The following is a 22585-nucleotide window of genomic DNA, read 5'->3' as shown; positions in this document are numbered from 1 at the left end:
TGACATTATTTAATGTTACTTGGTTGTTAACTAACCGAGCGATGTGGCTGTTACTAGCAGCCTACAGCTACAGCTTACCTGATATGAAATGAGCGAGCACTGCAAAGTCGGGCATTTTTTATGATTTCCTCTTTCGGCTTGCCAAAGCCTACCATCCGTAACATCATCACTGATGACATCATCATTGATGACATCATCATTGATGATGTCACAATGTCTATGACAATAATCGATGTCTGTCACAAATCATGTATGCACAGAGCCATTGTGACAACATGAACTTGGACTGGCCGCAGCAATGGTGGATTCACGCTTGTTAATTTGCTTGTTATCATTCCATTTTCAAAAAGCCTTCTGTGACAGCAGCTACAATAACATATTCTTCCATATCTGATTGATTCTCTGAATGTAATTATTCTTACTTCTGCTGTCATGTGTTTCCTTCTTCTCTCGTGTCTTTTTCCTGCTGCCTTGCATGGCTGCATCACATGCAGCTTTACTTCTGCCTGTTTCTTTTCTCTTTGCTTTGCCTTTTGAATCCTGTAATGTATCTCCTGTTTTCTCTGTTTTGTCTTTTTCTACTTTGATTGTCCGTTATTTCTTTATCCTCAGAGTAGAAATATTTACAGCGCTCACCATTCTTACTGCTCAAAATGTGTTTTTAATTCTTGAAGGCCTTACTTACCACAACCTTTACAAGATTCTTCTGTATCAGCCTGGTTTGGTTCTTCATGTTGTTCAGGTGTTTCACCTGCACAAACTCGTTCTGATCTGACCGCAGCTGTTTTGGGGAGCTCAGTCAGCTTCTCTCTTGTATGTAGTCAGTGCAGTCAGGGCAGGTGAGGAAGCCTGAGCGATGGATGTTGATGGGTGCAGGGGTGGTTAAACCACGGCCCGAGGGCCAACTGTTTAGCTCTATTTGTGACAGACATTGATTATAGAGAGCCAAAAATTAAATATAAAAATAGCTTATAGTTTTTTTTACTTAAGCCCCATTCACACAGGACAAGTATTACCTGGGGACCGCATGTGATTTAGAAATTACCCCCCGATGTGTTTTTTGTGGTGCATTCGCCCGGGATAAGAAAAGCCTGCGTTTTACTCAAATGTACTGACATCCCCGTGGTCCAAGTCGCAGCCCCCAGCTGGCTGGATAAAGTGAGCTGCAGAATCATTTGGACATCTGATCAGAATTTTTCAAAATAAAAACTTTCATTCAAACTCGATAAAATTCACAAATTGAACTGATGTCACAAAAATTGTATATACCCTTGCAAAAGCTTATATTGCATTTAGATACATATCCTTTGATATTGTATCTTATGTATCCATCTTATGTATGCGAACGATCTGGCAATCTTTTCCCCCAGCAGTGCTGGGTTCCAACAGTTATTAAATATATGTTCTACTTATGGTGTCAAATTTGACGTTAAATACAATGCTAAAAAGAGTGTTGTCATGATCTGTAGAACAAAGGGAGACAGGGATCTCACTTTTCCTGCCTTTTATTTGTCAGATAATGTTCTGTCTGTTTGTGATAAAACAAAATATCTGGGTCACTTCATCACTGACCAAATGTCTGATGATGAGGACATGTATAGACAGCGGCGTGTGCTATATGGGCAGGCTAACATGCTGGTCAGGAAATTTCATTCATGTTCTGATGATGTAAAGATGAACCTTTTCAGAGCCTACTGTACCCCCATTTATACTGCCCCCCTGTGGGTGAACTTCAAAAAAGCGAGCCAACATAAGCTTCAGGTTGCATATAACGATTGTATGCGGATTTTGATGAAAAAAACTAGGTGGAGTAGTGCAAGTGACCTGTTTTGTAAGGCAGGAGTCTACACTTTTCAGGCCCTCCTTAGAAACCTAATGTATAAATTTATCGGCAGACTAAATGTGCCAGAATGCCATCATAGTACTGCTAACCAACCCTGTGTTTAGTGCTGTGAGATACAACTCACGAATGTGGTCCATTTGGTATAGGTGCATTCTATTATATATCTTAATTCTTTCTTGTGTGTTTTATTTTTCTAAAGTGTTGTTCATGTATGTGTTTTTCTATGGACCTTGTGTCTGATAATAAAATTGATTGATTGATTGATTGTAGTGCTGAAGAATGATTGTACTTAAAGTGTAACTTACCCCCAAAACACTTTTCTTCAGCTTTTAACCAATATGACTTTTGGGGTGGTGTGTGAAGAATTCTGGTCAAAATGCCAACATTTGAGACCAAACTGTTACCATTGTACCATTTGTATCATTTTCAGCCGCATAAGTGCCCTCTAGGGGTTCAACCCTGCTTTTTTTCGGGGGGGGGGGGGGGGGGGGGGGGGGGGGCTTCACAATGGCAGATTTGGTACATTGTGACGTTACAGTGGTATTTGCGCATGCATCTCGGTGCATCTCCAAAGCCTATATAACTAGCCTAGATGAAAAAACCTCGCTCTGAGTTTTCCGGCAACCGGAAGACGGGCGGGTCTTGTTCTGTCTTCCTGCCTCAGTAACGCATACCAGGCTCTCTCCCCTCGCTCTCTCCCCTCTGAGAGAGCCTGGTGACGCGAGGTTACTATAAAACAACCGCTCTGGCCCCGGATGGACTGTGGAAAGTTTGGCGTTTTATGAGAGCGAGAGAGAGAGAGCAGTTGAGAGCAAGTTAGCTAGTTGGCAATACAGTATAACAATTAAAGCAACAAAAGAAAATATAAACAGACCAAGGCAGTGGCCCATTACTGTACACCAACAATGAGCTTCAACATAACACACGGGCGACGGCAGGGAGCACACGCTGTCGCCTGTCGTCAGCCCGTCGCAGCCTCGCAAGCTGCTCAATATGCCACTGGCTGTAACTGCTAAATACAGCTGAGTCCAGCCACAGTAAATCGGGGCAACGTGTACCCCAGCGTGTGGGATCCCAGTCCTTCGTGGTGGCGACCAAGCCCAGTCTAACAGCCGTGGATTGCCAACAGGTGCCTCTTATTGCCTAATCACAGCTCAGCACTAGACCACCGGGCTACAATATATATTAGGTTGAGAGATAACAGGGAATCCTGGAATCCTCTCAAGGACCACTGGTGGTTCCCGGACCCCAGATTGAGAACGACTCAACCACTTCATTGTGCAAAGAGAGAGAGAGAGACAGAACAGAGGAGGAGGGAGAGGAATGTTGTGTGTACGGCCTAGCTGCTACTCCGCTGAGTCCGCTCCACTCTGGTCTCGCGCTAAACGAGAGGAAAAAGCAGAGGGTGATGTGTGAGGGCGCACTGCACTTTTTGACAAGAATCACGGAAAAGGGAGAAACGGAAATTAAAAACTGACTGCATAGCGCTCTAGAGGACAAGTTGGACAAGTTAATAATGTGCAGAAATCTCCAATTGTGATTACATTAGAGCGTGTTCAGAGCGGGGGGTTTGTCCTGGGGTTGTGTTCTGCTGCGGCCGCCGGCTAACGATAATCTCGTGTTAACGATCGTTACATGGGAGTCAATGGCAATAAAGTAGTTTGCCACTGAATGACCAAATTGATATAACTTTCAACCATTTTGAGCAACACTGTTTCCATACAGGCCACCAGCGTTGGCTAATTGTTGATATTTATAAAGATTTTGTAGCTCTCATATAAGGTTTTTCTTGAGGCGGTGGGCAAACTGTCATGGCGTCACTTTCCGGTAAAACATTCCTGTAAGAGCACAGCCAAAGAGTATAGTGAGACAAGCGGAGACGTTCATTTCTTGGTTCTATCACTCAGAAGGCCATTAAAGAGGACAATTAACTCATTCAGGGCCAAAGACGTCTTTGACGTGTTATCAGGAATAGCCCAGAGGGCCAATGACGTGTTTGACGTGTTTTTGTTTGTATTAGTACAGCGCGTAGTTCAAACACTTCCCCAGCCTGTGACATTGTATCAGGTCCCTGGCATCTAAGGCAAGCCGACAACACGTGAACAAACACATACCGCAGCTGTTGTTTTGAAATTGAGCAAGAGGAAAAACAGAAAACGGATAAACGCTTCCTTGTGCAGACAGGAGAAACGCCATTGAAACGCCCCCCGGCGCGCTGCACGAGCTGGTCGCCTTCCTGTGTGCCAGCCGGGAGAAAACGGGAGAAAGTAATCCAGAGATGTGTTTGATCATCGGAGGAATGAGGAAATAATCGATCAGTTTGACGGGTAATCCAGAGGGCGGTGAGGACGTGTTGAATAGCCGAGGGGAAAACGGGAACGATCAAACAGCAGGGAGTATAGGACAGGGAGACATGGACGAGGACGGGTGGACCAGAACAAAACAAAATAAACACACGAACAGCTAACAATAACGAAAAGTAAGGACGCGGGCAGAAGCGGCAGTCACAGAAGCAGAAGGAGTCCAGGCAGTGAGAGGGAATGATAAATCCAACGGGAGAAAGTAATCCAGAGATGTGTTTGATCATCGGAGGAATGAGGAAATGATCGATCAGTTTGACGGGTAATCCAGAGGGCGGTGAGGACGTGTTGAATAGCCGAGGGGAAAACGGGAACGATCAAATAGCAGGGAGGATAGGACAGGGAGACATGGACGAGGACGGGTGGACCAGAACAAAACAAAATAAACACACGAACAGCTAACAAGGCAGAAGCGGCAGTCACAGCAGCAGACGCCAGCAGTACTCAGACCCGGAAACAACGTAACGAAGATAAAAGGGGGATCGTGTGTGTGTGTGTGTGTGTGTGTGTGTGTCTGTCTGTCTGTCTGTCTGTCGGTGTGTCTGTCTGTCTGTCTGTCTGTCTGTGTGTCTGTCTGCACACTCACTCACACTGAGTAAACTGTATTGTTGAATGTAAAAAAAAAGCACTTCATGTGTATATATATATATATATATATATATATTTTGTCATTTGTGTCATAACGAATAATATTTACATGTCTGATGTCAATACAGTTCAAAATAAAAGAATTGAGAGCGAGTTCTGCCTGAGATTGTGTATTTTACACAAATGGCCTTTTCTCCTATTTGTCTTCTCAAGAGAGACCTTTTTGGTGAAAACAGGGTGTATATAAATGGCTATAAGTAGAGTACAGAACATGCTAAAAGCTCACTTTTTTTTCCCTGGTGAACCCAGAGACGTACATCTTCATTTTGAGGTATTGCAAATCACTTTGGTGCTAATAGATAATTTACTGTGGGTCTTGAAAGATGACCAACAATTATGAAAATCTTTGGCCTGTGCTAAATATTGGCAGTCCTAAACTGGCCATGAATGAGTTAAGCAGCTGGTTTGTGTTGATGTTGACATTTTCATCTTCTACGCATCACTTTCTAACGTTACGCACTATTACTCAGCAAACATTTCCTCGATCTGTGTTGATGTTATCGCATCCAATAGTGTTGGATGCGGCCTTGTGGGATAACAAGCTTATCAGCGGGATATATTCTCCACAACACACTTGCTCTCGTGCTATATTGCTTAAATATAAGGTCATCTCCCTCAGTCTCTCTCGTGACTTTGTGTGTGTGTGAGTGAATTTCTGACATCACTGATGATGTCATCAGTGGGATTTATGACATCACTGATGATGTCATCAGTGGGACAGAGAAATGGTCGCTGCTCTGCCTTGCCCGCACTCGGCTGCTGTGTGGCCTTTCCTGCCGTATTGGTGCGTGCACAATGTCTCCTTTGCTCTCTCTGTATCTCCCCCTCTCTCTCCCTCTCCTCAGTCTCTCTCCCTCTCCCTCAGTCTCTCTCGTGGCTTTGTGTGTGTGTGTGAGTGAATTTATGACATCACTGATGATGTTTGATTGATTGATTGAATACTTTATTGACACAAAGGTAAGTACAACAAGGAAAAAAGTGCCTTTACGGTTGGTCAAATGGATAAAACACAAGAAAGCCAAAGGCTTGTTTCCATTGTGGTCCATATGTCATCAGTGGGATTCATGACATCACTGATGATGTCATCAGTGGGATTCATGACATCACTGATGATGTCCTCAGTGGGATTTAGGACATCTCTGATGCATTTATGACATCACTGATGATGTCATCAGTGGGACAGACAGAGAAACAAACAGACAGAGCCCTAGCTCCCATTTATATACTGACGTTGATGATGATAATTACATAATCACTGATGACATCACATCATTAGGTAATTAGTAGGCTAATCAGGCTCCATCAGGTCACCCGCTCGTGTGCTCTTTACACCCCCTGAAAGTTTCAGCCTGATCGCACATAAAACGACATAGCTGTGGCCGGCACAAAAATTTAAACAGAGAACAGACAGAGAACAGAGAAAGAACAGAGAACAGAGCCCACACTGGCAAATGTATAGTTAAGATAACACGTATAGGCTAGATATTTATGTTACATTTACAACTGGACCTTTGAGGGCAACAATAATGTGGTCCAGGATGAAATTGAATTTGACACCCCTGGGTGTGTCCACTGTTTTCTGTTGGGCACTTTGTACCAAGCCTGTTTGTTCAAGTGCTTTGTAACTAACGGACTTGAATGTTGTGACTCCGGTTTGGTTGTGTTAAGCAATATGTGCACACACATAGGCCTACCCAGAGATGGGCAGTATTTTAAATACATGTATTTCAAATACGTATTTCAAATACATTTGTGTATTTTGTCATTTGTATTTGGCTGGACCGAGAAAAATAAGATGTAATTTGTATCAAGATACTTTCAGACCTTGTATTTTGTGTATTTTAAATACATTCGCACACTTGAATCTGTACAGATTTCACATTTACTATGGTGAGCTTTCGGTCGGGAAGACCTTCATCAGAGCATCAGAGTCTTGCTGACCGAAAGCTCACCATAATAAATGTGAAATCTGTACAGATTCAAGTGTGCGGAAATTCCTTTTATATTTGTAACTCTAGTTATTTTTCCAGCACCTTGGCCGAGACTTGGCTGGGTCGAGCGGTGGCCCTCCCTCAGACGTGTATTTTAAATACATAAAATACTTTTTTCTTTAATTTTATGTCATTTTATTCTCAAATTGACACATTCTTACCATTGACACAGGTTTAAACTGTGGAGAAAAATGTTTTGACATGTCACTTCTACTCTACCTCTGATTGGCTTACCCTCAGAACAAACTCAACCACAAATCAGAGGCAGAGTACGGTGGGTCTTGAGTCAGACTTCACATCACTTCTACGTCTAGTATGAAGCCTTGTATTGGTGGAAATTCCCCCAGAGATAAATTACTAATATAAATTGATGATTAGATATTGCATGCACTGGCCTATTTGCAAATTAAATCACATTACAGTTACTAATCAAACTCGTTACTTGCGTACTGACAAGATAAGTATAGAGAGAAAAGATCTCTGTTTTAATAGCAGATCCTGTGTCCCATCACACAGGTCACTTAACTGCACAGCAGAATCACCCATGGTGCCAATATTTCAACTTTGTATTAGCATGCAGAACAGCACTATTAGTCGACACATAACTTATCAGATAACTAACATCATGCATATAGAACAAGAAATCATTGTAACCTCCAAAACACATTGACAAACAAACAATTGACACAAAAACACAGTTCCCAAGGGCATGCTGGGAACTCCGTCCACTTTCCTCTTCCACAGGTTAAATTTCCCAGAAGGCTTTGCATAACTTTTTACACTCGGTTTTACAGTTAAATCAGGCTAAAAAGTGTTCGATAGAAATAATATGTATTTTAACACAACATGCAATTCTGGAATATCTGAATATTGGACAAAATAAAATGAAATGAAATGTAAATGTAAACCATAAGAGAAAGCCACATACAGCGATGGGGTCTGTAAAATACCCCTCGCAAATAGAACGTCTGATAGTGAAGTGGGCGTGTTGTACCCCTGTAAAGGGGAGAAGAATCACACGAGTGATGAGAGTGTTTCCTCTGTGACAGCGTTTTACTGAATCAAACATCATAAACATATACACATTTTACAAATATACATTCAACAAATTAGTTGCAATAGCAGTATCATGTTCAAGTTACAGCTTGTATTTATCAGAGACATAATTCCCATTTTTCCCCACTGTTACTGGTACATAAGATGTGCATAAATGTGGTAAATAAACTCTCAGAAAACGTACAAAAGTCACAAAATAACAATAAACAAAATACTGTGGAAAATGCATTTACACAGCTGCATAAAATTAACCAAATAAACAAATGCCATCAACTGTGCAAAATAGCCTATTTACTCCTGTGCATGCGTGAATCCGCCACAGGGCGGCAGCACTGGGCTGAACACAGGTTGAACTCTGTAAACCAGCAGGGCCTGAAACTCCTATAACACAAGCACTTTACCATACTCGGCAAACATTATTTTAACTCAGTCAAAACGTCACGTGCACCATCTCTTTACACTCAAAACATGTTCTGAACAGAGTACAACCGCTTAGCAGTGTGAAAGAGCGACAACATACCTGTAAAGGAGAGAATAATCACGAGAGTGATGAGAGTGTGTTTCCTCTGTGACAGCGTTTTACTGAATGAGGAACAAAAGCAATCGATCTCAAGCTAGTTGATTAAAGGTACATTGCAGATCACTGAATAATACTCTTTTTAGCTTAACTTTTAACAAATAAATGATGAAATAAACAAATTAATTTAACGCCTTTTAGCATTTCCTGATAACAGGATATGAATTCTTACTGTTTTTAACCATTTTGACATCTTATAGGTTTTTATGACGATATGATCTTTTAAAACTTTATCACAGTATTTTAATCTTATTACAGATCATGCATTTACTGTTTTTAAAATGTCTAACAGTCCATTAGTGTATTACTATGTAGCCTATTCCTTTCAACGTGTCACAGGCGCAGTGCGGTATACTCCGTAATAATCTGCAAAATTGCAAGCCCCGTCTTCTACAACAACTTTTTGTTGCGTGGAAGGACAAGACATCAAACCTCTCAAAGCATCTGCAGTGGAAACATGCTAACACAAAGCTGGTTGCAGAGCCAAGCTGAGTCGCCCGCCTCGACCCCAAGCAAGCAGCAAAAGCTTGCTTTTCACCAGGTAACACCAAAATCAGAGATGGACAGGCTTGTTGCCTCCTCCTACATGCAGGCACGGACTGCATAATCGGGCACATCGGGCAAATGCCCGGTGGCCTGGCCTGGCCTGCAAAAAAAAAAGAAAAAAAGAAATTGGTGCCCGCAGTCAGGCCACTCATTGAACAGCAGGCCAGGCGCCGCCTACTGGTCCAGTAGCCCAAATCTGGCTTCAAGCGGCCCAAATTGGGCTTCAAACGGCCCAAATCTGGCTTCAAACGACCCAAATTGGGCTTCAAACGGCCCAAATTGGGCTTCAAACAGCCCAAATTTTTCGCCTGCGCCCTTAGGACGCCGGCACGCGCGTCGGCCCATATCGGCCTGGCCTGCTTGGTATCTAATGCCCGGCCTGAATTATGATCCCAGTGGATCAGAGGAAATGTTGCCAGTTTCAACAGTAGAATGAAATCGCCATTTTTCAGAAACATATTGAGGAAAATACAGATGGCAGGGAATGGACAGCCACCATCAGACAGGAAAAGTTTTGCAACCTACCTTATTACGATATAGATTTGTGCTAATATATGGGCATATATGTAAGGTTTAATGTTGTATTGTTAACTGGCAAATTACGTGACAATGCATCTCAGGCGATGTTACGGAGTAACGCAAAATTAATGTAACGAGTAGTGTAACAAATTACTTTCTCCAGGGAGTAATCAAGTAAAGTAAGGCATTACTTTTTTGGAAAGTATTGTGTAATGTGTAATACATTACTTTTTTGAGTAACGGACCCCAACTCTGATTAACAGTAGGCTAGACAACATTTATAAAGGTTACATTAACTATGTCAAAACAACACAAACCAGCTGCTTAACATAACAGTATTAACAGTAAACAACATGTATAAAGGTTACAACATTAACTATGTCAAAACTTTTGACATAGTTAACTCATTCTCTGCCAGGGTCATTTCGGTCTGTGTGCTCCCAGTGCCAGGATTTTGAGCATATTTCCTGATCTTCCAGGACCCACAGAATATTCTGTGCTAGGAATAAAATTACACAACATATCTCACAATAAAGCAGAGACTCTCTTCTTACCCCTTGTAAAAAAACTCTCCCATGTTTCCTTGTTTAGTTACAAGCAGTGGAAGTTAGCTTGTTTTCACTAAAAATGCCCTCCTTGGGACAGAAATATGAGAAAAAGAGGTTTTTAGTGAAGGACACCGTTTCAAGCAGAACTCTCTTTTGAGCCTTTTATTTTTTGCATCAGTGACACATCAGACATATACAGTATTTGTTTTCCCAAATAAATAAATAAAAAATAAAAAATAAGAGAATGTATTTGAGGGAGCTGTGTCGGTCCATCCCGCCCAGTGAGCGGCTACAGAGAGAGAGAGAGAGAGAGTCTGGCCCCTGGGGTTTCTTGACAGATGAGGCTTGGCCGCAGTATTTATCAAAGTATGATAAATATGTGCACAAAATCAAATAAATAATTTACTTTTACAGTTGCCATGTGGATTTTTAGCTTAGCTTGATAAAAGCATAAACAAATGGAACGAACCCTTATGTGGTCACACTCACACACTCTCTCTCTCTCTCTCTCTCTCACACACACACACACACACACATGAATAACGAGTGCTGTAACGTTACCTGCTGTCACGTTACCTCTCATAACTAACGTTAGCACAGAAGATCACACAATAGCTACGTTAGTGCTGTAAATTTTGAAATGTTTATGTGACACATGTTTCGCCTTGGTTGCTGGGGACGGGTGTGTGACGCGGTTTGACGCGTTTGACGTATCCATGTGATTCCCCCTCCCTTGAGTGTGACAGAGCTCTCCCTTGAGAGGGAGAGCTGGCAAGAGGAAACGTGAAGCGAGTCATGCCGGCGGCATAAGTTATAACAATGCGTGACAATTATACTCGAATGTTGTGTGTGTGATCATTTAATCTCAAACGCGATACAAAAAATAGGCTACTTTTTACCATCGTCATCGCTCTCTCCAAGTGGCACCCATTTCTCCTCCTCCGATTCATCTGTGTCAGACGGATCAGAACGCTGTGAAGGGGAGCCTTCGAGCAACAACAAAAACGCCGGCGTCTTCCTCGCCATCGTCGCCATCCGAGAACTCTGGGTCGGACTCTGTTTCGACCACAGGCTCCACCCATAAATACTAAACTAGCGGGTTCCTTTTATCAGTTTGACCTGAAACAATGTCACAGGCTGGGAAAGTGTCTGATGTAATGTAAACAGCCAAAACATGAAAGTACGTCCGAGTACGTCTTTGGCACAGAACGCCATTGTTAAAAGTACGTCCGGGTACGTCTTTGGCAGAGAATGAGTTAATGTCAACACGTTCTCACTCCGACCACGTAGCATATTGACGCTTTGTCCCGTCCCTTATGCGCCGCTTGTTACTAACATGGTACCCTTGAGCGACCCATGAAACGACTTGGGCTTTCCGACTAAACTCAATGCAAACCCATAGAAGTCAACTTTGACGCTTATGGCAACTGCACCCCCATCATCCTAACTGCTCGCCCATTAGTCAACTGCTCGCCCATTAGCGTCTGGGGGGAGGTTAGGTTTAGGCGTGGGAGGTGGGAGAGGTTAGGTTTAGGGTCTGGGGGAGGTTAGGTTTAGGCATGGGGTGGGAGAGGTTAGGGTTAGGGTTAGGGTCTGGGAGAGGTTAGGTTTAGGCATGGGGTGGGAGAGGTTAGGTTTAGGGTTAGGGTCTGGGAGAGGTTAGCTCCTCCAGACGTTAATGGGGGAGCAGTTAGGCTAACGGGGGAGCAGTTAGGCTAATGGGGGAGCAGTTGTCATAAGCGTCAAAGATTACTTCCATGGGTTTGCATTGAGTTTAGTCGGAAAGCCCAAGTCGTTTCATGTGTCGCTCAAGGGTACCATGTTAGTAACAAGCGACGCACAAGGGACGGGACAAAGCGTCAATATGCTACGCGCTCGGAGTGAGAACGGGTTGTTAATGTTGTAACCTTTATAAATGTTGTACTGTTATGTTAAGCAGCTGGTTTTTTGTTGTTTTGACTCAAAACAACGCAAACCAGCTGCTTAACATAACAGTATTGACAGTAAACAACATTTATAAAGGTTACAACTAGGGATGTCGAAAATCATAATTTTTCTTGACCGACAACCGACACTCATTAGCCGACAACTGTCGGTTAACCGAGAAGATTAAAATGCGCTATTTGACTGTCTGTGCCCCATTAAACAATTACCACAACAAATGCTTGATTTTTTTCATTAGAAAGCGTTTATTTTTTACATCTACAAGCAGAAAAAAACAAGTTGAAGCCTCCAGCCATCTAAACAAAAACATTCCTCCGATAGGCTATACTTTAGAGCTGCACGCATTGCATATTATAGGCACGTCAATTGACACGCAGCTGCCCGGTGAAGTAGTGTTTGAGCGGACGACAGCCCAGGCTGCAGGGCGCACTGACAAAGTGCGCAGCATCACTACAGTATCTTCTCCTCACTGATGGAAAGGTTTTGTCTGTGCCTCGTTCATCCTAGATAAAAACTGCCCACTCCAATCAGAAGGTGTGACATATGTTAATACCTTTCCAGTGTCCAATTATTTCCAGATATATGAAAAAACCAATACAACAAGCAATTCTGATATTTAGAACATTATTTTATATAGAAAATTTTGCATATTCAGTACAAAGCAGATCAAGTATTTATATTACCCCATTCAGAGATCTCCGAGGTGGATTTGCAGTGATCTTTCCCTCACAGCTGATATGAAGCAGGTCAAGAAAAAGACCCTTGTAAACCGACCTCTTCTAATATTTTGCGTGGACTTTTAAACTGCATTTTCTTGTGGGCTGGTCTCTCCCCGCAGGTTTCCTCCTCCATCTGCTGGGCTGGTATTGGTGGTCACCTACTTGACAGGCGTGTTTTTCTCCCCCTCTCTGTCCACATCCTGTGACCTGGCTTCCACTGGAGGTCACACACTAACCCTCCCTTGAAATAGTTATCTATTGGTTCCTATCTACCAAAGCAACTGTCAATATATTTACTTTAAATTCCTATTTTGAACTCCTATGGTTTGGTCAGCTAATTTAGCTATTTACCTATTAAAGTCCTAGTTTAGAACATTATGTGAGGTTATTATTAGACTAGATAAACTAAACTATATTCTGGATAGGATCGAATTCAGCTATATTTGGGCTAATCCCAGTCTAAACTGGAAAACAATCATACAGTTCAAACATACTGTCTCTCGGTCTGTAACCACCCTAAGGATGTAACCAGAGTAAGAGCGTATTCTTCAATCAAAACAGAGAAAAACTCACCCTGTTTAAACCGGATGAGAAAACTCTTATCTATTACCACTTATCAACTAATTCGACTATACCTTTATTTTCCATTCTATAGTTGCAATAATAACAATAGGCTATTATTTATCTAAATATTATAGCACTCTCCTTGTGTATCAAGTGGGACAAATTTGAAGTTATTCAAAACACAGAAATACAACATCAGACTGATCTAAACACACTCTATTCTCATAAGATAACCAATATATATTCTGCTGATCATCCAACATTCCCAGCCGGGCCGTCTGAGATTCAAATCATGGTTCCTCTCCTCTGCTCTGTGCTGCGTCTGATCCTGTCTCCTCGGCGGGAAAAGTCAGCACATCGAATGTATAGTCTAAACTTTATTCCATATCAGATATCAAAACCAGTCAGTCAATCAGTAAGATATATATGCACAATATGCATCAATATACATACAACACTGTGATGCTTCTCACAGAAACCCCTCATCCTGTGGGGGCTTTGTGGAATGTGTCTCCCACCTCCGCTGATGATTTCCAGACCAGTCTCAAAGTGACTGAGAGAGACCATATATCCATTAAAGGTTAATAGACCATCCTCAGATAACAATCTAAGAGAAGTTTTACTGCTAGCCAGAACCATTCAACCATCTGTTGAATCCAACTGACAACTGGTGCAGTTAGGTCATTTAACCTCTCCATGGTCAGCACGTCTCCTAACAGAGAGGGAGAAGGTTATCTAAACACACTCACAGCAGCTCCTCCGATGACCTAGAACAGAACAGTTAAAACATAATTAAAGATATATTTGAATTAACAAATGCATATGCTTCATATCAGCATGTTGGGCCGCCATTCTGGAGTATCCGCCTTCTGTTGAGTCCAAACTGGGCCTATGGAGGAAATGTTTAATCAAAATACCATAGATTGGGGAGAGAAATCTATCAATCCCCCTTTTCACACCTCCAATAGAGGTGTGAAACCACCTACTTATTGATCTCGTCTCATTACTCCAGTTCCATCCCTCCCTGCAACATTAACACTGTGATTTGAGTTATTTTAAACATATTCTTCAACTTACCCACTTCAACTTGGCTCCTTATTGAATCTAACATAAACCTCTAATGACCAACATTCAGTCTGACCTTGATGGTCACAAGTTCATTCAGTAACATATCTGTTCCCATATCTTTCCTGGAACCCACTTAGACAGCATTAAACCTCAGCACAAACACAACTTAACCCCATTAATGCATCTAATCATTTCCAAATTTGTCATAATAATGGTTGCCCCCTTGTCCCAATTTGCACCCAAATAAGTGCATAAGACTATTTGCTTAGTTCCCACTATGCAAAAATGAAACCCAACATCTTCGATATTGGAATTGTCCCGGTGTGAAGGTCCTCTGGTGACGTACCACTGTACCTGTAAACATCAGATTTCACAATGTGCCTGTATTTTAAACAAAATAATTTCTTGTATTCTTATTAGTACAACAAGTCGCTTGTATGGCAGATAATGTTTGAGATACTCTGTGAGTACATATCCAATTGTTTACTTTATAATTTGATTGCAATGAATCCTCATAAACAAGATGACTCCTGAGTGAACATTCACAGCTTACAGAGTGACAATGTACTGACCCTGTAGACTTGTGGCAATAAACAATGGGGCGGAGGGTAACCCCAGAAGGTGCTGTGAGTGGGGGAGGGGCGGGCTAGACCCCTGGCAGTTCACTTGAGTAATTTTGGGGATGGCATAACCCCACTAGGTAAAACAGTGAGGGCCAACATTGTTCACAATACTCCAAACGCAAACTCAAGACTGTCTGTCCTTAGAGGAGGCCATTGACTTATTTATAGATACTTTTGAAAACATCTTCAGCGTACTTAAGTGTAAATTTCGCTATGTGTAGCTTTTCTCAAACGGAAAAATGTTGATGTATCTTACCTGGGTCTGAGCTAGTTCTTCTATAGAGACGACAGAGAGAATTTTCAAGTTAATCAACAAACCCTTCATTTATGCAAAGTTGTCAACTAAACAAACTCATCATATAACTATTGTTCTTTTATGTGTCACTGCAAACTTCCTATTCAGTACGTATTACTATATAATGTGCAGTGTTCAGTGTTCCCCACTTCTGTACTTTCCCAGTCCAATCTATTTTATTTTTCATAATTTATTATATCTGAGTCAGTGTGTTTTTTGCTGAGATTTAACCTTCCATCTGGGTCCATTCTATATTCTACGCATTCATTCCCCATGCACCTCACAATGTATGGGGACCCCCCTTTGGTCTAAATTAATCAAACAACTATCAATAATCATCAGATCAATTGACACCTCAAACGAATAATCATTAATGAACCCTCCCCGCCAATCGATCCACACTGAAACTCCAGTAGGCTACACCAACCACAAATGATGTCATCAAGAATGTTCCAAAACTGAACAGACATCATTTCACATATCACAACCACACCGACAAAACACAGCACCATTTCGCCAATCTAAATATTATAATCAATGCTTTCATTCTCCATAGAAACAATGAACGTTCACGCCCCATACTATCAGCATTATCAACAATGACATCCGTTTCTATCAAATTTCACACCCGGCATCCACCCATCACTCATGCAGTATCATAAAATCCTATCTATCTCAAATTATCACACTCAAATCAACTCAAACATACTGGAACTTATAGCCTACATAATCAGCCACTTACAGCAGCGCTGTCCTGATGTAATGCCTTGCTCAAGAGCCTACCCCACTCGTGCAGCCCCACCCTTAGGAAAGGGCTGACCTCTTTGACACTCCTCAAGGGACAACATTCTTGGACATGCTGAGCTTTCTAGGCACGCCCAGTCCTCGCGCATGCCCAGTTCACTTATCATATAGACCTTGAACAGAACGGAGCTCCCGACACCTCAATTCACTCCCATAGACCATTTTTTCCTTTACTCTCAATGTCCTGGACAAAGCAGTAAAACAGACCGTTTTGTGTTATAGGTTCCTCTGAAAGGGTTTGTTCCCCCTTGCATCAAATTGTACATTACCAACTTCATTTTAACAGACAAAAGTAACGCGCGACACCCTTCTGGCCATTCCGGTAGCTGCTGGCTCGCCACCGCCCGATGCAAGTCGCGTCTGGTGCTCTGCTCGCTGTCAGACCCTCCTTGGCCCGTACTGTACCAGCCCTGAAAGAAAACCACGTCTACCTGTTGTACAGCTGCTTAGCCCCCCCTCGAGCCGGACCCGTCAGCATCGCTTCTCTCGGGGTTCCGCGGCGTCAGCAATCCTCTCCCTCCGCTGGAAACAGCCGGAAACTCCGCTTCCTCAAACAGCAGCCCACACACACAAACACACACACTCTCTGCCCAACGACATGCGAAGTTTGCACTGCGAGCGACCAACAGATAGAAGACAACCAAACAGACAGACAGACAGACTGACAAACAGACAAAAACTAAATAAAGGTTGTCGATGTCTGTTTTGATTTAACAGTCAATCGTTTACTACATACAGACATTGTTCCATTAGGCTACTATGGAACCGCACACTTCACAGGTTCAAACCCGAGCGCTTTACCAACTGAGCTATATTTCTTTGAATGCGTAAAGAGCCAGTCATGCTTATAATCTACCCCGTCTCACGCACACATGTCTACTAGTTGGGAGGACATATTATCTATGTGACGCCTATTATATCTATTCGCATAATCCATAGGCCATAGGCCATTAATCCCATTCCATATCTTTACCCTCTAACGAATCCACCACTCTCTTAACAGATCCATTTATATTTCTAAATAAATCTAACGTTAAAAGCATACACTATTATTTTGAACTGTCGCGCGACCTTACGCCAATTTGATGGCAAAATAACTCATAGGCTATCTACAATTCTCCGCTCTGCAGCCCAACTCCGCCAGACAGACTCACAGGCTTCTCCTATCACATTCCAGAGCCCACTCAGACAGCAAAAAGTGCCAGCATCATCACACCCGCGGCCATTTGGCTGCACCCGGACCCTTGGTTAGAAGCTGCGCGCATCAACTTGTGGTGTATTTTTCCACAAACAGTTTTTTCATAAGCGTCAAAATACTGTTGATTCTATTTATATACTATACTCTTACATATTACCGTTCCACTGTGACAGGCGTCCCTGCACAGTGAATTTAAAAATCATTTACATTCATTCTCTTCTTCTCAAACTTACAGCAAAGTTATGGATCATAAAGCAGTATAACACAATAATACAAAGGAATACTAACCCAATTTATAGCATACACCTTTGTGTCTAATTTACATAGCAACATAAATTGGAAGAATCTAAAATTCAACTCAAAATATGGATATTGATATTACTATTATTAGACAATTCTGTGTTATTTCTTCCCCATTAAAAATAATCTTTTATGATCTTTTCTATAGCTGATTTTTTCACAATTCATATTATAGCAAAACCTTCAGAGATATATTACAATAAAATGCAAAAACCTGAGCATTAATGCTCTCTGTACAAAGCGGATTTCCCCAGAACACGCCGGTTCTGTATAAATAACATATTTTTGCTATGGTCTTGGAAAATTACTGTTATTCCTCACATGCACTCAATCAGCTGTATGGTCTTGAGAAAGTTACTTTTATTCCCTCACATATGCTCGCTACGCTATTATGGTCTTGAGAAAATTACTGTTATCCCCTCACATATGCTAGCGGCCTTGGGCAGATGTTTTTGACGTACAATCTCGCCCACAGGTCTTTCCAAAATATCAAAACACGTGTCTGACCAGCTTTGTACCGGTTCCTAAATTTGATTGATAAATTACAGCATTTGTGGAATCCAGTTAGTGTAACAATAATTTAGAATAGCCAATGCAGATATTTTTATGAAAAAGGTAATCCGTAAACCCTATATTGATATTTTCCCGGGATGTTAAACCACTGTTTTCCTGAAATGCTTGATCAGAATGCTTACTTTTTTCTCTGGATTTTCATCACGTCGGGGTACACCATTTGATGGAAAGGTTTTGTCTGTGCCTCGTTCATCCTAGATAAAAACTGCCCACTCCAATCAGAAGGTGTGACATATGTTAATACCTTTCCAGTGTCCAATTATTTCCAGATATATGAAAAAACCAATACAACAAGCAATTCTGATATTTAGAACATTATTTTATATAGAAAATTTTGCATATTCAGTACAAAGCAGATCAAGTATTTATATTGCCCCATTCAGAGATCTCCGAGGTGGATTTGCAGTGATCTTTCCCTCACAGCTGATATGAAGCAGGTCAAGAGAAAGACCCTTGTAAACCGACCTCTTCTAATATTTTGCGTGGACTTTTAAACTGCATTTTCTTGTGGGCTGGTCTCTCCCCGCAGGTTTCCTCCTCCATCTGCTGGGCTGGTATTGGTGGTCACCTACTTGACAGGCGTGTTTTTCTCCCCCTCTCTGTCCACATCCTGTGACCTGGCTTCCACTGGAGGTCACACACTAACCCTCCCTTGAAATAGTTATCTATTGGTTCCTATCTACCAAAGCAACTGTCAATATATTTACTTTAAATTCCTATTTTGAACTCCTATGGTTTGGTCAGCTAATTTAGCTATTTACCTATTAAAGTCCTAGTTTAGAACATTATGTGAGGTTATTATTAGACTAGATAAACTAAACTATATTCTGGATAGGATCGAATTCAGCTATATTTGGGCTAATCCCAGTCTAAACTGGAAAACAATCATACAGTTCAAACATACTGTCTCTCGGTCTGTAACCACCCTAAGGATGTAACCAGAGTAAGAGCGTATTCTTCAATCAAAACAGAGAAAAACTCACCCTGTTTAAACCGGATGAGAAAACTCTTATCTATTACCACTTATCAACTAATTCGACTATACCTTTATTTTCCATTCTATAGTTGCAATAATAACAATAGGCTATTATTTATCTAAATATTATAGCACTCTCCTTGTGTATCAAGTGGGACAAATTTGAAGTTATTCAAAACACAGAAATACAACATCAGACTGATCTAAACACACTCTATTCTCATAAGATAACCAATATATATTCTGCTGATCATCCAACATTCCCAGCCGGGCCGTCTGAGATTCAAATCATGGTTCCTCTCCTCTGCTCTGTGCTGCGTCTGATCCTGTCTCCTCGGCGGGAAAAGTCAGCACATCGAATGTATAGTCTAAACTTTATTCCATATCAGATATCAAAACCAGTCAGTCAATCAGTAAGATATATATGCACAATATGCATCAATATACATACAACACTGTGATGCTTCTCACAGAAACCCCTCATCCTGTGGGGGCTTTGTGGAATGTGTCTCCCACCTCCGCTGATGATTTCCAGACCAGTCTCAAAGTGACTGAGAGAGACCATATATCCATTAAAGGTTAATAGACCATCCTCAGATAACAATCTAAGAGAAGTTTTACTGCTAGCCAGAACCATTCAACCATCTGTTGAATCCATTAACTGACAACTGGTGCAGTTAGGTCATTTAACCTCTCCATGGTCAGCACGTCTCCTAACAGAGAGGGAGAAGGTTATCTAAACACACTCACAGCAGCTCCTCCGATGACCTAGAACAGAACAGTTAAAACATAATTAAAGATATATTTGAATTAACAAATGCATATGCTTCATATCAGCATGTTGGGCCGCCATTCTGGAGTATCCGCCTTCTGTTGAGTCCAAACTGGGCCTATGGAGGAAATGTTTAATCAAAATACCATAGATTGGGGAGAGAAATCTATCATCACTAATCCCACAGTGGTTTACCTGCTTTTGGTCTCACCCCTTATTCCTCTCTCTTCACACACGCGACGAGGGCTCTGCTCTCTGTGTGTCTCGCTGGGCTCCACATTAGTCGCACGCAGCTGTCAGTAGCCGCTTTCACACCGGCCTTGAAAGTGTCAATGAATACAGTCTACAAACAATCCGTCTCTGTCCCGTTCTGAAACAATTTCTCCGAACTGCGATGTGTTGGACAGTAAAGACTAACGTTAATTGTTACTTTTCAATCGTCAATTAGACCGCTTCATGTCTGCATCTTTAGGACATGGTAAAAACTTCTGTTTGATCAGTGCGCGCTGAACGCTGTGAGATTAGCAAGGTGTCGGGTTTCAGGCCATGCGCTCTCTCTCTCTCTCTCTCTCTCTCTCTCTCTCTCTCTCTCTCTCTCTCTCTCTCTCTCTCTCTCTCTGCATGTGTTTAGGAGACGTGAATTCTTTTTTTTTTAACCGTTTAACTGATAGTATTAATCGGTTAATGTTCCCTAGTTACAACATTAAAGGTCCCAATTCGTGCAGCTGTAACCTCTTAAAAATGTGTGTCTCTGGTCCATAAAACATGATTCTGGATTAATTTGTCGAAAATATAGCAACCCCGTTCGTTGTGACGGAGTTCTCACTTCCTCATCTCGTCGCTTCCCAAGAATGGTCTGTTTCTATAATATATTCAGAACTAACAGTTCCCATTGGCCGCTGAGGGAGAGCCCACCCCAGGCTCCCAGCGGCCAATCAGATTAGCGTCCGTGGACCAGCATGCTAGGTTGTGTCCACAACTAACGTTAGCAACGAGCTATCGCTAACTTAACGGTTGCTATGCTAAAGAGGACATCTGAAAATGCCTACACTTACCGAATGCACCTCCGCAGTTGCTGGATCACGTACAGTTGGCGTCGCTAAAGCTAGAAGTGTTAATTTTGTGTGGCTATATAATCCTGTACCTGGCCTGTGACCCCGTAAACAATTTGGTGTTAGGAGAATTTCTCACTTGAACTGAGTCAATGGGTCCCTAGACATGAAAAATCACTGAGGTGCTCGTCCGCCACAGCGTCACAAATGACGCTATGGCCAAATCAAATATGGCTGCCATCGGCTATGATGAAAATCAAACTTTTTTGTTTCTGAGAGTATATACACATAATGGCCCCTATTCTCCCACAGGCCTTCAGCGCTAAAACGGGCCTTCGGCGCGAAAAAACGTGCCTTGCGCCTGCCTCGGGAAGATATCAATATGGCTTTACGCTGCCAAATGCGCTTTAGGCCGAATGGGCGTGGCGCACTCCCTGAATGGGCGAGAATGGGCGTTTCGGCGTTAAATGTCGGCGTAATGATATCTTCCCACCTGGCGTAAATTTAGCGCTTTGCGCTTTTGAAAACCAGGCCTATTCAGTGCGCTGGTTGCGTGGAGCGCTCCCCTCTGGCTCCCCTTTGGCTCCCCTCTGTCACCCTTCTCTGTGTCACTCTCTCCCTCTCTCCTCAGTCTGACAGGCACAATACGACTCTCTCTCTCTGACTCCCTCGCTCAGACAGACACAACACACTTCCCATAGGAAAAATAAGTTGTAAGTTCACTGCCTGGCCTGTCCCAGCATGCATTGTGGTACTTTATTTCGCTACTAAATAGCAACCAAATGAGCCGAAATATATGGTTACATGCTCCCAAAATAATGTGTAATGGTAACACAACCTGCAATTGTCGAACATTTCAATATTGGACCAAATAAAACATCGAAATGAAAACACCACCCTATGTGAAACATATATGTCCTCCTGGGCCTATACTGTATATACCCCTTGTCGATTTAACGTGATTTAGATAAGTGACAGCGGAACGCGCTTCTACTGGCATCTGCTATACTGTGATGTCCGCTCCAATAACTTGGCCCTATTTCACATTTAGTTTTACAATAAAAACACATTTATGCAATGACTTTACATAATGTAGGGTATATTTATGTGCATCATCCTTCCTGCATGATATCTTTCTGGACAAACTTTCACCAATCTAATAGGCTATATTTTTCTAGCTGATGCATTTAGAACATTCTTTTCACTTTGATCTTGCTATAGTGTGGGGTATGTACATGCTTGCAGTATTTAAACTGCAGTTAGATTGGTTTGAGAAGCATAATAATATGGAATAATAGCCTATATATGGAGACAGACAGACTGGATGAAGGGAGGGGGGGGGGGGGCAGAGCGCTTGGCTTTGTCTGGTTTTACCGGATTTGTCCAGGAATTGGAGCTTAAAAGGCAAGAGTGTGACTCTTTACTGCAATTCTCCAATGAGCGGACTATGCATAATTCTACGCTTAAAAGGCGTGGTTATAATGGTTGAGGCTGAGTGTAGCGCCGATACCAAGATAGGGAGTGCGCTGGTCCACACCCACTTACTGCGCTAGGCGGCCTAGCGCTAGGCCTTAAACGCAGTTTCTACGCCGATTGCAACGATAGGGCC

This window comes from Poromitra crassiceps (genome assembly GCF_964638095.1).
Source record: "Poromitra crassiceps genome assembly, chromosome: 5".
Taxonomy (NCBI): domain Eukaryota; kingdom Metazoa; phylum Chordata; class Actinopteri; order Beryciformes; family Melamphaidae; genus Poromitra; species Poromitra crassiceps.
The sequence above is the reverse complement of the archived record's forward strand: the minus strand, read 5'-3'. Positions refer to the sequence as shown.